General features: G+C 51.5%; 1 protein-coding gene across 4 annotated transcripts in view; it reads left to right on the top strand.

Moving 5' to 3' along the window:
* The first annotated feature begins 131 nt into the window (after nt 1–131).
* MAPT (microtubule associated protein tau) overlaps nt 132–20,881 on the top strand; it is a 48,702-nt gene continuing 27,952 nt past the window's right edge. For 2 of the 4 annotated variants that reach the window (XM_080633210.1, XM_080633213.1), the window contains exons 1-2: nt 132–179; nt 2,891–2,989. The gene's annotated coding sequence lies outside the window, so the exon portion shown is untranslated. Of the gene's footprint in view, nt 180–2,890; nt 2,990–3,791; nt 3,832–4,826; nt 4,905–20,881 lie in introns of those variants that run through there. The other 2 variants (XM_080633211.1, XM_080633212.1) reach the window with 1 other exon arrangement.

The following is a 20,881-nucleotide window of genomic DNA, read 5'->3' as shown; positions in this document are numbered from 1 at the left end:
CAGCCCCACAAGTGCTGCTGGAGGCTGTGGCTCTGTGTGCATGGAGAGGAGCTGTGGGGTGGCTGTGTGAGCACAGAGTGATTCTGAACTCTCCATGCTGCCCTTCCATGACACGAGGTCCAAGGGAGTCTTGACTTTGGGATGTGAGGCCAGGAACTCCGTCATTCCCACAGGGTCATGTAAGTGAATGCATCCCGAACTCCCTTATGAGTCAGCTCTGCCTCTGATGGGGTTTAAACAAGCTGGAAAGCCTCTTTTGTAGTGGGTAATTTAGACACGGAATAAAGATTAATTAACCTTAGGGGTATTGGGTCTTGTATCTTCTACCTGAGGGTGTCGTGCTCTGCTGCTCAAGGGAAAGGAGAAGGAACACTCTCTTTCCCCTTGGTCTGTGTAAGGTGTGAGTGCCTCAGCCTGGGTTTCAGGGCTCTGCACAAGCAGGGAAGGTGGGGACTCTGCTTTCCCACTGTGCAGAAGCAGGACTGGCTCCTTGTGCTGAGTCACGGCCGGTGCTGCGTGCCCAGCGCCGCCGGGTTCCTGTCTGTGATTGACGTTGGCACAGTCCCGCCAGCCTCAGTGTGTGCTGGAGGGGTGTAACCTGCTCCAGCTGCCCGTGACAGTGAATTGTGCATGCACTGCAGCTGCACGGAGCTGCGTGCGAGGTGTAAATACCTGTGTTTGGTTTCCACAGTGGGAAGGAGCCGGATGAGCTCTAATCCCCTCTGGAGCCTGGGGAAGGTCTGGAATCAGTGCAGGCAATGCCCCTTGTCCTGTAACACAGGCTGGGAAAAGCACTTGTGTAATGCCCTTGTGATCTGCACAGAGGCTTCCAAGCAGGGCGAGCTCCCCTGGGTCCGTGCCATGTCCGCATTAGAGCTGTGTGCTGGGAGGCAGGGCTGGGGCTGTGCCTGCCTGGGGCCTCCCAAGGTAGGAAGGGGTCACGCTGTGGTCTCTCATGGCTCTTGAGTTGATTCAGAAAGCTCTTCTTGCTGGAAACCCTTGGAAAAGCCATCCGTTAGCCCATTTCCTTGGGTTTAGGTGAGCTGCAAGAGGGATCCGAGCAGAACTCTAATGGAATTACGCTAGTGCAGAATCTGAGTGTTTATTTCAGCAAGGATCATGATGGTTTTGCAAAAGCCATCCTTAATCTGAATTAAATGACTGAAATGAAGCAGCTTGTGGGCAGATGAGGCCCTGGGGACATCAGGCTTAAAGCCAGTGTAACCCAAACTCTAACCCAGCTCTGCAGGTGAGCCCTCAGAAACCGTGTCCCACCTTCTGCAGCAACCACCCTCCAGGGGAAACCCTGATGCAGTTGTGAAACAGCTTCAGAACTGACCTGCGAGGAAAGGAGCCTTGTCTTGGGGGTGAAGGAATGGGTATGGCTTAACTCTTTCCTCCCTAAAGGCTTCCTTTATAATCTGATGTAGAAACACCCAGCAGCAAAAGGAATGAGGGGAAGAAAGAGTTACTGGTGGGATAGATTCCCAGATCCTTTTTGCTGTATAACCACAGCCACCCTATGAATGTGGAGCAGCCGGGACAGCGCTGTGCAGTAATTAAAGTGTACCTCAGCTGTGTGTGCAGGTGCCTGTGGAGAGCTCCTCTGCAGCTCCTCTTGGCCAGGGTGAGATGTGGTGATTGCTGGGAGTGAGCTCCTTCCACTTGACTTGGAGCACTTTGCTGCACCCAGGGCCTTGGGGTTCCCGGAACACGTGGGATTGCTGCAGCAGCATCCTGCCTCCCTCCGGTGCGAGGTGTGGGCTGCGGAACATGAGATGTGGTACTGCACAGTGGGGCTCTGCACGAGGGATGGCTCTGCAGCGAGCCCAAGGGTGTGTGTTGGGATGTGGGGAGGGAGGGCACCTCACCCAGGGACATCCAGCCTGTGCTCTGGCCCTGCAGGGTGTGGGAGAAGCTCTGTGTAGATTTGATTATCTCTTGTTTACCAGGAATATCCATGTGCTTCCAGTCCTGTGAATACAGGCGGGACTGAACAGCGAGATGCTGTGCCTTGAGCAAATGCATTGTGCCTTTCCTACACAAGGCTGTTTGTGATACTCCCTGCAGTTCATTACCAGGCTTCTGTGGCTGTGCTCTGGGTCAGGACAGGGAGGTGCTCGATGCTGTGACCATAGCCCTGGAGGCTGTGAGGATCCCTGCTGATGTGCATGGGCAGTGCTGTGGTCATGGAATCATAGAACCGTGGAATGGGTTGGGTTCGAAGGGACCTTAAAGCTCAGCCACTTCCAACCCTCATGGGGAGCTTCTCAACCAACCAACCCACGTCCTGCTAGAGGATGCTCAGCTGATTCACAGCTAGTCTTGTGCTCCTGGTGTATCTGTACTGTCTGCAGGAAGAGCTGCTGTTCCAGACCTGGACTCAAGCCACTTGCAATCAAAGTTCAAATTCAGCTTGCTCTGTGTTGTCTCACAAGGCTGGATCCCTTTGGAGCACTGTAGGACCTGTTTTACAATACCAACAGCAGTGCTATTTGAGAGATGGGTCTGCTGATGATCTGATTTATAGTGGCTACTTTTAGCCAGTTCCATAATGGGTTTTAGGTGCTTCACCTGTTTCTATTGACCTGAACCCCCGTATCTCATAGTGTTGCATGTCCACAAATCCAGATTTGTTCCCATCATCTGATTGTACTTTGTACTTATTAATAGTGTAGGAAAAGAAGGGCTTTGACTTTCCATAGACCCAGATGGACCATTCCTTACCCAGTCTGCTTTAAAAGCCCCTGGTGCTGCAGGTTTCACATCTGTGTCTCTGTTGAGCTTTCCTCCTCTTTGGAGCCTCTGCCTGGAGCCTGTTCTTGGACTGGACATTTACCCTTGATTTGCCTGACACAAGATCCCTCCTGTGGTTTCTCCACTAAATCAGATTCCTGGTGACAGCGGCCCTGGAACACAGAGCGGTGATTCCATTGAGGGATGTCCACTGTGTCCATACGGCTCCTGAGCTGCTCCAGAGCATCTCCAGGTAAAGCAGGCCATGGAGAGAGGGCTCTCCTGGGAGCTTCTTCAGCCCCAGTGCTGCGGGTGCTGCATAGGGTGCTGAGGAACCCCAGTGCTGGATGCAGGGTGCCATAAGGTGGTAACACATCATCCCATGGGCGGCTGCTCCTCCATGGAACCTGTGCAGATAACGGAGTGGAGCTGTGCACAAGGCTGCCTTCCCTTTGTGGTGTGGAGCTTACCAGGTGAAGGGATGCCGTTAGCATCTGTGTGCTCATCCCTCTGGATACTGAGGGGATGCCGTTAGCATCGGTGTTCATCCATTTGGATACTGAGGGCTGCAGTGAACCCAACCTTGAATCAGCGAGGGATGTGGGGCTAACCGGGAGGGGCCGTGCTTCCCGTCACTCCTGGGCTGTGACCGGTGGTGTGCGCTGCGGGACTTCGGGACACCCCATCCCGATCCCGGTCCCAATCCTGATCCAGGTCCCGTCCCGTCAGCACCGGGCACAAAATGGCGCTGAGGGATGAGGGGGCTCTCTGTTGGTGCGGGCGGGGGGGCAGCGCTCGAGCGCCCCCTACCGGGCGGGCGGCTCGCCCCCTCTGCCCCGCAGACAAAAGGCGGTGGCGGCGGCCCCGGCCCCGCCCTCCCTGCGCGGCGCGCATCTGCGCATGCGCGGGGGAGCCCGCTCCTTGATAGTGGTGGTGGTGGTGAAGGGGGGGGGGGTTTACGATGCGCGCGGCGCATGCGCGCTCCCGCGCCGGCTCGGCGAAGGTTCGGGAGCTCGCGCGCGCCCCCGCCCCGCCCGCGCCGCCGCCGCTGTCACCCGCCGCCCGGCTCCGGTGCGGACTCCCCCTGCGCGGCAGGTACGGGCTGGGCGGAGGGAGGAACGGAGCTGGAGGGGGTGTGCGGGTGCTGCGGGCACGGACACCCGGTGCGTCCCGCTGTCCACGCGCCCAGAGCGTGAAGTGGGTGAAAAGGGGTAAAAACCGCACTAAACCGCCCCAAACGTGGCTATTTCAGCCCCAAAGCCGCCGCGAAGGGGCGTGTCACCGGTGGTGCTGCTGCAGCAGAGCGAGGGGCGGCCCCTGCGGCAGCGCGGCCGCGGCTGCAGGTGCGCGGAGGGCGGGATGGGGGGATGAGGGCGTTTTTTCGCGTTCCTCGCCCGTTTTCGCCGTTTTCCTGCCCCGGTGCCTGCGGCGGGCGCGGCCGGGGCTGGGGCTGCGGGGGGCTGCGGCAGGAGGGCGGGCAGCGCCTTCCCGCCCCGGCGCGGTGCCATCTTCTGCAGCCGCCCTCAGGGAGGGGGGGCGCGGGGCGGTTGTAATTAACAGCGATCAATTAATCAATAGTAAGAAATCATGAGGAAAAGGTGGCTTAAAAACGGGAGCTGTCCACGCCCTGCCCCACATTTTGGGGGTGGAAGCGTTATGGAGGTTACGGCACCCCGGTGTTGCCCTGCTTTGTGCATCCGCAGGGCAAGGGGTGCTGGTATTTAACGTTAACGGTGGGCTCCTGCCCTGCTGAACCCCGGGGTCTTTCCCTTTCTTTCCCCATGGGGTTGGAGATGCCGGTGCCCCATGGGATTGGCGCTGGGGTGCTGGTACCCGGTGTAAATGGAGGTGTTGGCAGGTCCTGGATGTGCCTTATACCTCACCAGCATCCCCGTGTCATGATGAAATTGCCCCTCTTGTCCCTGTCATCAGCCTCTTTCCACGCTGCTGTTCATTCTTGTCCTAAAATCACCCCAGGTGGGCCATGGGGCTGGCCCCGTTTGGGCTGTGCCCTTATTCCCTTCAGGTGCTGGGTGCTTCTTTGTTTTAAATCTAACTTCACCATGTGGAAAGGGAAGTTTTCTCACCAGGTGTTTCCAGGCACGCTGTGTGGCATCCCTTGCCTTGGAGCAGTTAAAGCCGTGAGGAGCAGGAAGAGCTCATTCCAGGTGAGGGATGGAGATTGCTGCCTGCATCCCTGTCTGCCCAGGGGAGGATTTGCTCAGGGAAGGTTGGTTTAAGCCCTAGAGATGCAGTCCTGTTCGTTCGCAGAGGGAAGCTGCCATCACTTTAAAGGGAGTTTCTCCTTCCATTTGCTGGTGGTACCACCACGCGAGGTGCAGCTCCATTTGCAGCGAGGGGCTGGTCTTGCTTAGAAATGGTGTGGCTGGAAGGAGCTGCTGAGATGAGCTAAGCTGTCACTCCAGCTCTTGGTGTGTTCCTGAGCTGCCTTGCCTTTATCCGTGTGGATCTGGGCACATGTCGAGCGTGTGTCTGAATGAGTGGAGCAGAATTCACTACTGAGAAGCATTAATCTGGTGTGTTGAGCAATGGCTGCCCTCTTACAGCTGCTGAAGGGGTTTTACCTTTGCTGCCAATACCTCACATTTGGAGGATATAATGGCTTTCCTTCCGCAGGTCAGGTTTTTTGCCTGTTTTCTCAAGGTGCTCAGTCACAAGAGGTCTCAATTGGGCATTTACAGGCTAAGCCTGAGGGAAGGAAAATGAAAATCTCATTCTCTCTATAAATGAGAAATAGCCAAACCCAGATAGAATCATGGAATGATTTGGAAAGGACCTTAAAGCTCATCCAGTTCCACCCCTTGCCACAGGCAGGGACACCTTCCACTAGAGCAGCTTGCTCTGACCTGGCCTTGAACACTGCCAGGCATGGGGCAGTCACTTTGTTCTCTCTTGATATGCAAAATGCTTAGGTTTATCCCAAAATGTATAATGTAAGGAGGAAGGCAAGGCGCTGGCTGACTTACCTGCAGTGCACAGAGGTTTCCAGGCAGATAATTCACACCTGATGCAAGTATTGCATTGTCTCATTCATGCTCTAGATAGAGGAATGGTGTTTGCAAAGGGGTGTGTGGCTGTGGCATGCTTTCCTGTGCACCCCCCAGTATTAGCAGAGGTATCTCATGATGCTGAATGCTCTTGGCAATGAAGGCTTGTGTTCAGGGCTTTGGAATTACAATGCATGTGGGGGTTGTTGTTTGAGACCCAGCTCTTGTGTTCCAGGGAAACTGAATGCTTGTCCCACAGGCTGGGTACTTGGATCTCCATCCTCCATAAGGCTTGACTGCAGCATCAGAGGATATTAGGACAGTTGGGTCTTGAACATATAGAGCTTGAAATGAAGCACCTGATGAGCTCTGGTGGTTTAAAAGGTTATTGGGCCATTAGTGTGGGTCTTGTCTTCATCGTGCACAGCCAGGAGCTGATCCTTGAGAAACCTGAACTAAACCAGCTCTGCTTGTGTTAATGAGTGAAAGTGCAGAGCATGGCTGTTACCATTTGAAGCCTTTAAATGGAAGCTAGAGAGGCCCATATGGTCAGCCCTGCTCGGGAGCAGCTTGCTGCTGATCTGCAGTGTTCAGTGAGCTTGTTGCAAAGGTCCCATCTGATGTGAATGTGAGACAGATCAAGGTGTTGTGGTGTCTGCCTGGGAGAGCAAGGCTGTTTGCTGCTCTGGAAGGGGCAGGTGGCATCACAGATAAGATGTGGACCTTTATCCTTCATCAGCTGGGATTAGCCAAGATGAGGACGAAGCAATAGGACCTCTGTGTGCCCTGTGGGGAGCTCCCATGGGGAGAAGGTGGGTCTGGTCCCTTCAGGTGACAAGGTGCGGGTCGCAAGTGCGATAGCATGGGGTTTGTGTCTCTCCCTCGCTCATTACTTGTCCTTTTGAAGTTCTATGTTAAATATTTACAGATCAGGCTTCTAACTTAGTCTTTCTCACCCTGCATCTCTGCCTCACCTTCCAGCCTCTTTCTTCCCAAGGCATTTCATTCAAACTGTCCCATTCCCTCTGTGCTTAATAAACTGCACTTCCAGCAAGACCCAGTAAACATATTTATCTGTCCTGAGCAAGGATGCTGCAGTGTTCTCATTTCCTTCCCAAAAGCCATGGGGAAGTTTGTTCCCTGGCCGGGAGAGCAGTCCTCATAGGATAAAAATGAGGGAAATGCTCTTTCCATGCTGAAACTGAGCCTGGTGGATCTAGCCAGGGACACTTGGAGCATTCTGGTAAGGTGGGTGTCCTCATCTTCTGCCTTTCATGTTCCTCCTGCTTCGTTTGAAAGAACCCTGTTCTTCATTGCATGCTTGTGGATCTGAGTTGCAGCATTGTCTAAGTGTTTGGGTACCACCTTGTGTATTTGCTGAACAGTTCTCACTGTGTAATAATAGCAGGGAGCAGAGCAAATTGCTCTTTGATGACATTTATATCCTCATTTGGAAGTTGGGCTTTGCAGCATTGTGGGGCTGTTAGAAATGGATGGGGAAAGCCATGTTCAAAATGCTTTTAAGAGGGGGTGTCTGCTGCTTCCTCTGAAAGCCTGTGTCCATCAGCACAGGAGGAACAAACCATCCTGACACATCCAGTGAAACTGCTTTGCCTGTTGGGGTGTCTGAGTGCTGCTGTTTGAGGTGCAGGTGCTGGGTGTGCCCATGTCCAGATTTCCACACAAATCCCTTTTGGCTTGCAGAGCATGCCAAATGGGATCATGAAGCAGTGACTGAGGGTGGTCGTTCCCCTTTTTTCCCCAATAGGAATGTTATTCAAAAGCTGGAAGAAAGCTGTTAGGTTTGTCTTGAGCAGAATGAACTACTGCCAGCCCAGCGTGCTGATGAGACTTGGTTGTGGTTGTGTCTTTGGAAAGGGTGCTGCTAATCTGGCTGTAGCAGTGCTCTGACACTTGATGAATTAGGCAAGAAAAAATCAGGGCGCTGGCTTCCACTCAGCTCCCAGTATCTTCCACTTTGCTTAGCCTGCTGGCTGGGGAGGTCAGTGGGCTAGTAGGGTTGGCTTATTCCTTCCTAGGCTATGTGCTAGCTGGTCATAGGTGTGGAGCTGGTCTGAGAGGTGGAAGCTTGTGCTGAAGTGCCCTGGACTTGTGGTAGACTCATGGGCCCTTCATCTGGGTGATGCTGAGTGTGTACAGTGTGTTTGGCACATGGCACAGGTTTAGGAGGATTGTGGTTCTGCATACAGGTAGAGCAACCAGTCCCTGGACAACAGGGTCTGTGTTGTGCTTTCTGGGTGTATGGCTTTCTCTAAGGTCTGTGAAAGGCACTGTGAGCCCTTTCTTGCCAAGCAGAATGGGTGCCTCTGGCTGTATTAGGACAGCTGAGGCTGTTAAATCCAGGATGGTGTGTTCCTGCCCCATAGCTAAGTGGAGGGAGAGCCCCAGACTCAGCATCCTGGCTATTCGTAGCCTCTGTTCAGAGAAGCTCCAGCTGATGTCTTGGGAGGAGGACAGAAGCTCTCAGGTCTCTCACTAGTGCTGCATTGGAGCTGGGCTGGCTTTCTAGGTTTTTCTGCCCATCTGCTGCTGCTCTAAATCTCTGCTTTCTCTCTCAGGAGCTTTGGTTGCTTAACCATAGGGTTTAGACCCCAGTGGTGGGCTGGTGTGGTGTCTGGGGCTCACCCCAAGGCCGTGGCCTTGCTGGTGGGGTGCTCATCAATGAAGCAGGCAGTGCCCTAGTGCATGGATTGCCAGCAGAGCAGTGCAGAGATGTTCCCACTCGTCTTGAACTCTAGAAAGAGATTTAGAGGGAGTGATCCTGGGTAGAGGTCAGTGGGCTGTTTGGTGTCAGGCAGCCCTGCCAAATCCTTGCAGGGCACCCTTGGTCATGCCAAGGCTGCAGCCCTTGTCTTGGATCACTGCTCCTTCTTGGAGTGTCTGCTGGGTGCAGCATTGCTTGCACCTGGCTTTTCAACACAACCAGCCCTCAATCCCAAGCTGTCTTGGCAGATGACCTCAAGATGTGGTGGAGAGAGCAGAGAATTGTGGCCCTTTAGGTAACCCCTTGTGTGGCTTTTAAGGTGGACACAGTTCTGCTCTGAGGGACCTGAATCTCTTCTTGCAGCAGGATGAGTATCCTCCATCTGCGAGTTAGAGCTTTGTTTCACACTGAAATCTGCTGGTAGTAGGCTGTTATTTAAAGTGCCTGTGGAAGCATATGCAGTTTACACTGGAATCTGGAGGCTGGAGTATCTGTGCCTTGAGACTTGAGTGGAATTTCTTTGCAAGTCTAATGAGCCCTTCATGCTCTTCAGAGATCGATCCACTGATTTTCTCCTTTCCCTTCCAAGCTGTCCCATCAGTAAGAGCAGTCATTACATGTGCTGTGGCTCCTAATTTCAATGTCTTGTCTTTAAATACCCAAGCAAAGGCAGCACCAGGGGATACCTTCTGTTAAGCTAAAGGAATTATTGCTGCAGTTGGGCTAATTATTCCCATCTTTTCAACCTCCCCACTGTACTGCCCTGCCCTCTCTTCCTAGGCCAGGTACTGCTGTTTGTCCATCCTCTGTGCCTTCCCTCCGTGCTCTTCTTGCCTTGCTGCAGAGTGGTTGTGGGGTTGCACCGTCTGTGTTCGGGGAAGGTGGATCAGGTGGGTCTGTCCTGTTTGGCTGGTCAGTGTGTGTTACTCCAGGTGACTGCAGCTCTGCTGGCTGAGGATGCTCTGAGGCACATGGGGAGGACGGAGCCTGATGGAGGTTATTGCAGGATGATGTCTAAGGGACAGGTTATACTAGTTCATAGGAAGAAGGACTGTATTAAACCTTCAACACTTCAAGGGGTTTCATCACCTCTCCTGTATTCATGGCTTTGAATACTGTGTGTGTGACTTTGCCATGGGCTGCAGTTGCAGGACCTTCTGCCACTTGTCAGCATTTCACTTTATGGCTCCCCATCAGCTCCTGTCCCAGACTGTCTGCCTGGAAGTGCCTGATGTAATTTCAGATGGATTTCATCAGGTCACTTGCTGCAGAATGAAATTCCTTGAGGTGCTTGTAAATGGCTAAAAAAAAAAAAGCTTCTAAACAAGCCTCTACCCTGATCCTTGAACATGTCTGGCTCAGAACGTGCACGTTTGGTCAGAGTGGTGAAATTCTGCCCTTTGCAGGAAACATTTAATCTCTTACCTGATCAAAGCTTGACTTAGATCCTGGGTGCGTTGGTCTTGCCATGAAGCGTGTGTATGTCTCGCTCACAGGCATCTCTGCGCCTCCTTTCTGCCAAATGTCACTTGATGTGAGCTTCCTGGTACAGAGACCTCATCTGGCCAGCTGTGCATGTGCTCAGTGGAGCTGGGGGCAGAGGAGGTCTGTCCCAGTCTGAATGGGAGGACTGGGACTGGTCATCAGCACCGTGTCTGCGCAGTGGTGTTAGAGCTGTGTGTCCAGGCTGACAGCTTCCTTGCACTGGTGACAAAACATTCCTGTGTTGGTTTGCAGGGCTCAAGGTGAGTGTGTTCCTTGTGTGTTTAGTTTGAGGACACAGCGATACAGAAGGGGTGTGCTGGAAGGGCCTGTCCCAAGAGAATGGATAGTCCAGTGGGATGAGCTTCCTGGAGGTTGGTTTCTAGCTCTGGCCTTCTGTGAACTCTGGTGGCTGTGTGTCAGTGCAGGCTGGCAAGAGGAACCTCTGCATCAAAATGCAACTTAGACCTGAGAGAGTGCATATGGTCAGGAGCAAAGGTAACCCAAGATTCGTAGCTGTAGCTTGTGTTCCTTCCCTAATGCTGACCTACCTTGTACGAAGTGCTGACCAGCTCCCTGCGAGTGCTGAGGATTTTATTACCCTCCCACTGCAGATCCTGGATATGATGGGGTAAGAGTTGCTGGGACTAAGTTACCTTTGTGTGTTAAGGTGAGATCTCCGATGGTGCTGGTTTATGTGGCTGTGTCACAGAAGTGGAGCTTCATGTGCTCTTTGCTGGTAGCTGTGTTTTGTGGTGTCAGACATCAGGCATTAGTGAGCCTAAAGCTGGGATTTAATCCAAGATCAGAATGGCCTTTTGTGGTTCGTTTTCAGCTCCCACTTACTTTACCCTAAGCAAGTTACTGCCTTACATGCGGTTTTACCTGCTTCCTCATCAGCATGACAGACGGTGCTGCCCTGGAGCTCGCTGCAGGGGCCTGTGGAAGTAGATTTTAACAAGAGACATCTCCAAATTGGACAGAAACCAAAGTGCCTTTCCCTTGGCATCTTCTGGTGCAGTGCTGGAGGGCCCCGGAGGCAGGTATTACAGAAGTATTAAGTGCTGCTGTTGGGAACAGGAAGGAAAGCAGGAAAGAAGTCCAGCTGAAAGATATGCTCGAGTGTTGCCTGGAGTCACTGTCCATCAGTAAGCAAGAGAATGGGTTCAGAAAGGATGGGACTGAAACAGGGTATTCTGGGCTTCCAGCATGGGGACTGTCTCACCTGCAGCACTGTGAGCTCTATCACTGCCTCTTATTCTATGGCTTTGTAGCCTGCTTTGCATGAGCTTTGCCTTTACTGTTAGCTGAATTTCCCCACCAGCTCCTCCCTTCCCCCAGGTTCCTCTGGGTGAGAGGCAGAGCCATGAATACTGTTGAATGTGAAGGCACTTATTAATGCTTAATCTCTCAAGTATGGCACTGCTTTTACTGTGTCTAATAATAGGGTTTATTGTCACGGCTGTCTGAGGTTCATGTTCAGCTCCAGAGCACATTTCCTGAGTTATTGTTGCTCGTGTACTCCCCTTACGGAGGAGCTTTTGATTCCATGGGCTTGTTTGCTCTGTCAACCTCCAAGAGCCTCTTGGTGCTTATGTTCATAAATGGAGGAATCCTGTACTGTAGTTGTAGCTGAGTTTGTGTGCAGATCATGGAACCATGGAATGGTTCATTACCCTGGATCACCCTTCCCGGGCCATACTATGATGCAGGGATCTTCCAGCGGCAGCGAGTGCTGCTGCCTCCCTCGGTAAGGCTGTGACAAAGCACTCTGGCTCTAGGTGTGGTCGGAGCCTCTGCAAGGACCGGCTCTGTTCACGCACTGAAACACCAGCAGCCCTGTTTATTCCAGCCTTTGTATTACAGATTGAGAGAGAGCTCATGACCTTATGGACATGAATGGATCCCTTGTAACCTGAGAGCAGGAGCAACATTATTTTAAGCAAGAAGTAAGGCTCTGCAGCACATGTGACAGCAGAGCTGCGTTTAGAGCTGAAAGGGGATAAAATCCCCAAGGAGACTGATTGCACCTCATTTACTTTTAACAAATGTAGTGGGGAAGATTGAGCCTGAATTCCTTGACTTGGGGCAGGTTGAAATTCAGCCAGTTTCCACCTTTCATCCCTGTGGAAAGGACCATTGGCAGCAGCCAGCCTTCCTGCTAATTCCTGGGGAGGATGAAATGCCCATGGATTCTGATTTATTTTAAACTTGCTCCTCCGTTAGCCTTTGGTGAGGAGGGGAGATAATGATTTTACAACTCTGGCTGAATTTATGGCCTGGGTTCCCCTGTGGGTTGTCACTGTTCACACTGCCTGCATCTGCTTTTGTTGCAAAGCTGCTTGTCAGCTCAGTAAAACTAGCATCAAGACAAGCCTGATTGCTATCCCCAGTGACCCAAATTGGGCCAAGACCAGCTGGAAAGAGACATCCCAGTGCTAAGCAGGGATGTGTTTTGTGTACAGAGGTTTTGATTTGCTGTTCATCCTCACTTGAAATTCCTTGTCTTGTGTCTTAGCATGGTGCAAACTGCTTCTTTGTACTGAGAAATAAAGGTACAAATGAAGATTCTGTTGGGTTGTTCTTTTTGAAGCAAGAGCTCTGCCTCTCAAGCCATGATAACTTGTGCTGGGTATTGGGAGGTGCTGCTGCTGCCCACTGCACTGCTTGACTGTTCATGCATGCTGTATGAAACCCAGGGCCGGAACAGGCACCAGTTCCCATGCAATAACATGACAAGGGAGATGTGAGAGCAGCAGAAATGCTTGATGAATGTCCTATTGTTTGTGTCTTTTGGCCTTAACAAGAAAAAAAGGCATTCAGGAAATACACTCTTGACTTTTGACCTCATGTGAGATGTCTCTTTGTCACGAAAAGCAAAAGTAATGCAGAAAAGCTAAACAGAAGCTAAAATTTCCCCCTTTGAGCCCTGTCTTGTTGCATGGTGACTGCTGGAATGAGGCAGGTCCTGCTAAAGCCCTGAAAACTTGTGAGATCTGTCATGTTTGTTTCTTTCTAGGGTAAGAAACCACTGTGTCAAAGGTGTGTGACTCGTTCCCTGTATTTATAGAGAGCCTGTCCTGGTAAGGCATCTGCTGCGTTCTGGCGCTGTCAGTCATCCCTGGGATGCTGGAACTGGACACTATGGAGCCAAAGGCTACTTGGTGCCCAGTTTGGGTATCAAATGGCTAAATGTAATGGCTTGGTGAAGTAAGCACTGTGGACAAGCCATGTTGTGAGGGTTTGTCACAGGTTGTGTAGGAACCTGTGTTCTTGCTGCGGTGGTAAGCTGTGCTTTTTCATAGAGTCATGGAATGGTTTGTTTGGAAGCGACCCTAAAGCTCATCCAGTTCCATGGCCAGGGACACCTTCCACTGGAGCAGCTTGCTCCAAGCCCTGTCCAGCCTGGCCTTGAACACTGCCAGGGATGGGGCAGCCACAGCTTCTCTGGGCACCCTGGGCCAGCGCCTCAGCACCCTCACAGGGAAGAGCTTCTGCCTGAGAGCTCATCTCAGTCTCCCCTCTGCATCTGCAATCTCTGCAGCCAGGAGCTCTGCAGTCTTGGATTCTGCAGAAGTGAAACAGTGCTCCCTGGGAAAACTCACCTGACTTGGCTTCTTCCCTGGGACAGGCTTTCTGTCACTGGAAGAGTGATGCCATCCACAGTGGTATTGCAGTAGCTGGAGCAGATGGTGCTGTTGTCATTGTTCTAATGTGGATCCATGTGTTGAAACAGCTCAAAATGGCTAAGAAGTGAAGGCCAACCTGAGAAGATACCTTGAATAGTTTTCCTTGCCCTGAGAAGGTTCATGTCCGCAGCACTTTCCTGCTTCAGTCACTCTGAGCAGGATCACTCACATTTGCAAGATGGAGCTGTGGCAGGAAGAAGGTTTTATATTTAATATCTTCATTACTGTGGCACCATTGAATATTCACAGAGCTTCTGTCAGGGTGCAGCAAATGTTGTCAGCACTGTGAAATCAAAGGAAGAGGAGCAGCAGAGATCAGAGCAATAAACACATACCTTGTGTCTTGACACAGGCTGGAGGCAAAACCTGGATGGAGGCTTGTGCTGGTGTCCCACACCTTCACCCTCTGCTGTGTTGGTGCTCTAAAGCCAGGTGAGGTGCCCCATAGCACCACTATCACACGCCAACTCGGCTGATAAGGATTCAGTTTCTGCTGGTTTAGTGCCTTGAACCACCTCCCAGTGGGGTGTTGGAGTAGTGCTGGGGGTGTAAGGAATAAGGACCAAGCCTGGCTGGTGGAATTGCAGCCTTGCTCTGCCCACTTTTGAGGCAGGGGCTTCGTTCTTTGCATCTTTCCCTAGTTAAAACATTGCTACTCTGAGGCCAGGTATCTATTTTAGGCCCTTCCTGTGGTGCTGCACACATGCACGCATTGTTGCCTCGGTTAAGATGGAAGGCAATATGAAGTGCCCAAATTTTCAGGTCCATTCACAGGTGTAAGTGAAGTTTTCTTCTCTTAATATTTTCTTAATTTAGGAAGCTTCTGGTTGCTCGTTGATCTCCGTGCCGGCATCATTTCAGCCTAGCACCAACCACAGCAGCATTGTCTGCCTTTGCTCAGGGAGAGGTAGGGGAAGGAAGCTGATCTGCTGCCTGCAGATGCCTCACCACCCTCCCAGTAAAAGGCTTCTTCCTTATATCTAACCTGATCTTCCTCTAAGTTTAAACCAGTTACCCCATTAGGTAAATATTGGGCTTTTCCATCATTTTCTGTTCATCAGATAATTCCTGGTGCAAGCCTGAGTGCTGGTGAGCAGCAGGAGGATGCTCTGATTTCCAGTGGCTTGGGCTGAGCCTGGGATAGGAAAAGTCAAAGAGAATTAGCTGGTAAATAAGATCTTCTGCCTTCTTTTTGATCCGCTCTGCATTTTCAACTGCTTAAAGGCTTCCCAAGCAAGCAGGATTTTGAGGCAGGAAGAATTTATCCACAGAGTATGTCATGGCTCTGTGAAATGCAGGATACTCTAGCAGGGGGCTGGGGGGAAATCCAAAGGTAAATCCTGCCAAAGAGGCTTCTCTTCTGTTCACAGAGAGCCTGCTGAGCAGACAGGGCAAGCTTTAAAACTGCTGGGGCTTCCTTTTGCTGCTGTGTAAGCCCCTCTGATCAGAGCTTTAATCTACTAAAGTTAGTGGCCTTAGAGACAGCCTGATCTTTGCATCATAGTATGGAACGGGAAGGGTGATGCAGAGAGCTGACACCCACCATCCCCAGCCTGCTCCGTGACAAGGCTTTACATCTCTGCTCCCCTTGCAGGGAAGATGGAGATAGATCTTAGGAGAAGTTCTTCCCTGTGAGGGTGCTGAGGCGCTGGCCCAGGGTGCCCAGAGAAGCTGTGGCTGCCCCATCCCTGGCAGTGTTCAAGGCCAGGTTGGACACAGGGGCTTGGAGCAAGCTGCTCCAGTGGAAGGGGTCCCTGCCCGTGGAAGGGGTCCCTGCCCGTGGAAGGGGTCCCTGCCCGTGGCAGGGGTTGGAGCTGGATGAGATTTAAGGTCCCTTCCAATCAAAACCAGTCTGCGATTCTATGAATATGGGAATAATGATGGCTTTGGTAACCACTTTGTGCTTCTGTCGTTAGCGATTGATGCAAGTTTAGGGTTGCTATCCCTACATTGCAGAACACTTGTCAGGTGATTCCCAGCACATTCCTATTCTTGGAAGATGCCACCTTCATGGTGCCCTTTTATTTGAACAGAGACATGCAGATAAAACCATTTCCCATCTGAGTTGAGCTACTCTTGCAGCTCAGGCTGGAGTTGTGTCCTTGGATAATCCTGTCTCCTAATTGCCACCCTGCTTGGAGGCAGCTGCTGAACTGGGCCTAAGCTGCTTTGGGATGGCAAATTCTGTTAGTTTAATTCTCAGCAGCTCTGAGGAACTTGTCAGCACGTGAGCATCCCTTGGCTTTTCTCTAGCATGCCCTGGAGACCTTTGCCAGCTGGTGACCCCAGCAGTCAGCTCCCAGGGCTCTTGGCTGTGCTTTGTAAGAGCTATTTACTGACAGCTTCCTAAGTCCTTATGTCTTTGAACCCAGCTTTTCTCTTCCCTTTTGATGCTGTTTGTACAGAATTGTGGCATTTCGTTGAATGGGGCTTCTGTGCCCTCTTACCACCCTCACCTTTCCCCGTCTTCTTCCCAGACCTGGTAATATGCCATGACCTGGTGTGGGAGTTGCTTCTTGCCTAGTTTCAGTAACCTTTGGGTCCCAGGTGGGTGTACATGAAGCCAGCGTGACCCTCCTTGCTGTGATGATGTTCCTGGGCCTCAAAGCTGTTCTGCTGTGAACCCAAACCCACCTCATGTCTGCATCGGAGATGTCCATCTCCCAAAGAAAGGAGTCAAAAGTTCCAGGCTTCCAAGGAGTCACTTGAGATATAACATGGGGAAAATGTGGGGAAAAAGAGCAAAAAACAGATGACAAAATACACATTTTTGAGACTGTTTCTTTTTCCCTCCTATTGTTGTAAGAGGTATTTGTCTGTCTTTGAACCTGGAGGAAGTTTTTCTAGCTTTTTCCAACTCCAAGGAATTTCTCAGCTCCCTGCATATTAGTGGCTGTGATTAATGCTATCACTATCCATATTCCTGCCTCTGTCAGCTTCTCGGAAAAGCAGTGCTTGGAGACGTACACAAAGATGAAAAGGAAGTTGCTTATGAATTATGAACAGCCTTTCAGGCTGATGCTGCTTCATGGGGCTGTCACTCCATTTGAATGATGTAATTCAGACGGACTGATGCTCTATTTGAAAGCCTGTTTGTGTTTGATCACCTTTCAGAGGTAATACTCACATAGCTTATGTTTGGTGAGTTTGTTTTCGAAGAGCGAGCACTCACTCATTAGTACTGAGGAGGAGGAGGGCTGTGCCTGAGCACACAGCATAGGGGCCAGGAGGCTTCACTCTGTCTGGATGATGCTTGGCCATTCTGTGGCTGGTGTGAGAGCTGGTTGGACCCGTTGGTGAGTACCAGAGTGTGCAAATCCAGCCGGGATCTCTCATTGCACTCGCCTGCTGCTGAAATCTCTGTTTCCTTACACTGTGTGGCTGTAACCCCCCTGTGCTGCAAAAGATCTGCCAACGCCTCCTTTATTTTGGGGTTTGTGCGTATGTAAATGGAGCCATTCCCACACTCGTGATCCCTGGGGCTGCGCAGTTGGGATTGCTGCACACCCAGGCTCTGCCTCTGTGACCGGGATAATCTGGGGCCTGTTGGATCGTGTCCCATTGATCCTGGGCCTGTGGCTGGAGTGGGGTGCAGCTGCTGACCCATTCCCTTGGCTGGGCATTGTGGGAGCACCCATCTCCTGGCACCAGCATGGTTGCGGGGATGCCTGTTTGTGCTCCTTTGTGACAGTGCTGCTGATGTTGTGCGGCGCAGATGACACAGCGCTGAGCACCACGGAACCCCAGCTGTGGGGTACCAGCATCTCCCCCGCTGGGCTGCTCTCAATAGGGTACGTTGTTTTCAGCCTGGCTTTTAGTTACCTTTTAGTGCAGAGAAACCTTTTGCCAAGGGCTTAAGACTTCAGCGCTGCCCGACCTCCTTTGGCATCTCAGTCCTGCTGGGCGGAGAGTGCTGGAGGTGGTTTGTGGTGATGGCAGCGGGGTGGGGGCTCTGCTGTAGCTGTGCTGGCAGGCATGCTGACGGGTCCTGGCTGCACTCCAAAGAGATGTCGGGATGCCTGTTTGCTGCCTGTGCTGGAATTGCTGCTGCAGACAGGGCCTGGGGCTGTGTGGGTGCTCATGGTCTTCAACGCAGAGGGGTCACCAGGCAGCAGGGACATGCTGCTTTATGGGAGAAGTTTACTTCCAACACCCAGGACTGGTTTGTGCCCTATAAACAGGGTTTACGGGTGTTCATGTATTTCGTTCATTTATTGATTTAATTTTCTTTTATAAGTTGGGTTTGTTTGGATCTTCCCTGTTCTCCTTCCCTCTTTATGGAGCAGTGTGTATAGCTGTCATCATGGTTCCTTTTGGAGGAAGGCTGCAGCAGTGTTCAGTGTGGGCTTGCTGGGAGAGGAGATTGCCATGCACCAAGCTTTGCTCAAACAGTGCTGCTTTTGCTGCTGTTGCCAGACCAGACCAAGCCACTTTACTGATGCCTTCAAGCCTAGCAGGCTATTTAGAAAACACATTTGCAGGATGGGCAGCAGGGGAAGAGCAGTGCTTTAATTCTGGCTCAGTTCTGGGCATGAGTGCAGGATGGTGGCAGGGATGTGGCTCTGGAGGAGAGGAAGCTGGGTCAGGCTGGCATGGGTTTGGACAAGCAGTGGTGGTGGGTTTGCAGGCAATGTGGGGACCATCACCTCGAGCTGAAAGGCTCTACTCTCAGAGCCCTGTGAGAGCAGTGGTTGCTTTCAGTATCCTTGCCAAACTCCACAAGGAAAATACTTCTTTCCTCTTTAAATGCCTTGTGGGCCTTGAGCTGACTAATAGCTTTCATTTCCTCACCTCAACTTGAGTGCTGTCGATGGCTGTTAAAGGGTCACATCATTTCACTTAAGGCTTTTCCTTATGGCTTTGTGGTGCTGTGTGCTTTGGGGAGTAAATTGCTATTTTGGCTTCTAGCCCCTAACATTTTGTACACCACAGGCCTGCAGGGACTGTCCTGGGGCCAGGTTCAGCTGTGAAATGCTATTGAAGTGATTGAGGGTTGCTCCTGGGCTGAGCCCGTTCCTCCTGTTCCTCCCAGCAAAAACTTTGCTGTTCCCCTCCTCATGCACCCCATAGCACAGCTCAATGGCCCTGCTCACTGCTGCCCAAAGGGCTGCAGGTTTGCAAAGAGCCAGGTTTGGGGAGGCTGTTAGTTTTGGGATAGGCTGTTGCCTTCTAGATAGTGTTCCTGCTTAACAAGAGGAGTTCTGCTGGGAAAGGATAAGATTCTTCAGAGGGTTTGTGCTTTATCTGGCGAGCAGAGGGTGCTGCTGAAGTTAGCGCAGCGCAGCTCTGCTTGCTGCAATTGTCCATTACTGAAGCATCACTTTAAGGTGGGGCTGGTTTTACACTTTTTAGACTGTTTTAGAATAATTTTTCCCCTTAATGGTTTTGTTTTTCCCTAAGAGGGATTTCCCCTTCCCCCACTCAAAAGGAAAACCAGGATTAGCATTATGGACTTGTTTCAATGTTTTCACACCATCTTTAAGCAGTCTAATCTAAAATATGCACTTTAATAAGGCTTAAATTCTCTTGAGTCACATGAATTTGTTACCTGAGTAACAACCCAAAGGGGTTTGCATATAAGCAATTCTTAGTTTCAGCAGGACAGATCTGTCCCAAAACTCCGCATCTTCACTACGGTTTGGAGTGAGTGATGCTCTTAGCTGACATCTACAAAGGATGGAAAAGAAAGAGGGAGAGAAAATGAAGTTCAGCATCCATTGGAGAGGCATAAAAATGTCTTTGTAGATGCTGCTCCTGCTGAAGAGGACTGTGTGTGATTAGCTGGTACTTCAAATTCTGCTGGGAGAGCTTTGCAGCACAGAGATAATGGTGCTGGCGACTCACTCCTCACCCACTGGGTCACTTTGTGTGCTGAATGTTATTTATTTGCTTATCTGGTGCTGGTGAAATTTCATCAGCACTGTTGTAACGGCTTTCAATCTCAGCCCTGCAGGGCAAAGCGGTGGGAAATGCTGCCCATGGGGAGGGGCAGCTTGTGAGAAAGGCGTTACCTCTTCAGCTGAAAGCAAGATTTTTCAGCTAAAACCAAGATAAAAGCAAGACCTCTCCTATGGAGCCAGGCTGAGAGAGCTGGGCTGGGTCAGCCTGGAGAAGAGAAGGCTCCTGAAGGGGAGACCTCAGAGCAGCTCCAGTGCCTAAAGGGGCTGCAGGAAACCTGGAGAGGGGCTTGGGACAAGCCAGCTCTTCCTGGCAGCTCTTTCTCTCTTGCCTCTGAAACATTAATGGCTGCATCTTCCTGAACCCACCTCCAGTCCTTTAGCTCTGAGGTGCTGAATCCTGCCATGTGTGGAGCTCAGTGGGAACAGGGCTGTCCCTGTGTGCAGAGCAGTGTTAGAGAGCTCAGGCAGAGCAGGATCAGCAGCTCTCACAAACACCCTGCCCTTGCTTAGTGCTGAACTAAGCCCTGGCAGGACAGTGGGGAGCAGGGCTTGTGCTGACTCATGGCTCACTGCTGCTGTGCCAGGGGTGCTCAGATGCTAAATATTCTGCAGAGGAGTAGTGGAAGGCCTGTGCTGTGTCCCCTGTCCCCATGCAGCAGCAGAGCCTCTGGTGGGCTGAACAAGCTCACCAGCTCTCAAGCCAGCATCCTCTCCGCATGGTGCCCCAAGAAATTCTAGTCCAGAGGCAAAGCTGCATCTTTCCAGGGAGGTTGTGGGAGACACTAATTGCTCTTCTCCAAATGATCGGGTGGGAGGAAGAGAGAGAAAGAGGCAGAATGAGAAAACAGCCTCATTTAAATCCAGCACAGTGGATATGGGAGCAGTTTGCCTCTGGGTCTGCGGTTGGGAAGCAAAGATGTTCCTGTTTGCGGATGCTGAGTGAACTGAGCTGGGCTGGGAAGGATTGTTGGGGACCACCACTTGTGAGTGGGGTGGGAACTGCTGCTCGTATCCATGTTTTCCTACTAACAGACAGGTCAGTGCGTGGGGAAAGGTGCTGTACCCAGACCCTCTGTGTGTTTGGGGCAGAGAGGTCCCTCTTCCGTACATGCACACACAAGAGCAGCACATTTGTGTATCATTTCACATTGATGCTCATGCCCAAGTTGCTTCTGTGGCCTGTGCACTAAAGGTTAGCATCATATTTTAGTATTTCAGTGGTAAGTAGACCTGTAAATAACGTCAGGCAGTGGCCAGATGAGACCAGGGTATAATCAGTGTCACGTCTGAGCAAAAATGAGGTACTTAATTTATACTTCCATTTTTACATGTGAGTTCCTT

This window comes from Psittacula echo (assembly GCF_963264785.1).
Source record: "Psittacula echo genome assembly, chromosome: 23".
Taxonomy (NCBI): Eukaryota; Metazoa; Chordata; class Aves; order Psittaciformes; family Psittacidae; genus Psittacula; species Psittacula echo.
The sequence above is the reverse complement of the archived record's forward strand: the minus strand, read 5'-3'. Positions and strand labels throughout refer to the sequence as shown.